Genomic DNA, 367 nt, shown 5'->3' with positions numbered 1-367 from the left:
TGATCGCTTTTGCACACAAGGGGGTGTGTCCTTCGAGATGTGACAAGAGTGTTGTATTTATTTTGATAATGATGGTGATGGTTCTCGTAATAAATGTTTGTGAATTTACTGAATTGTCAAATGTGATTGTATTTTTCCAAAAGACTTTATGTCCAAAATACTTTAAATAGATTAAAATAAATGATTAAAATGAATTTTATTTTAGTAAATTTCATTTGATATGCTTTGTGATATTTCATAACACTACTAGTGTAGATTTCTGGAATGTGTGTGTGCGTGCGTGTATAATTCACAGTATGATCCGTAGAACAGTCTGTACAGGCCTTATACCATTGCTAAAACATATAAAGGACTAAGACCATGTTTA

The sequence above is a fragment of the Ostrea edulis genome, chromosome 2 (assembly GCF_947568905.1).
Source record: "Ostrea edulis chromosome 2, xbOstEdul1.1, whole genome shotgun sequence".
NCBI lineage: Eukaryota > Metazoa > Mollusca > Bivalvia > Ostreida > Ostreidae > Ostrea > Ostrea edulis.
The sequence above is the reverse complement of the archived record's forward strand: the minus strand, read 5'-3'. Positions refer to the sequence as shown.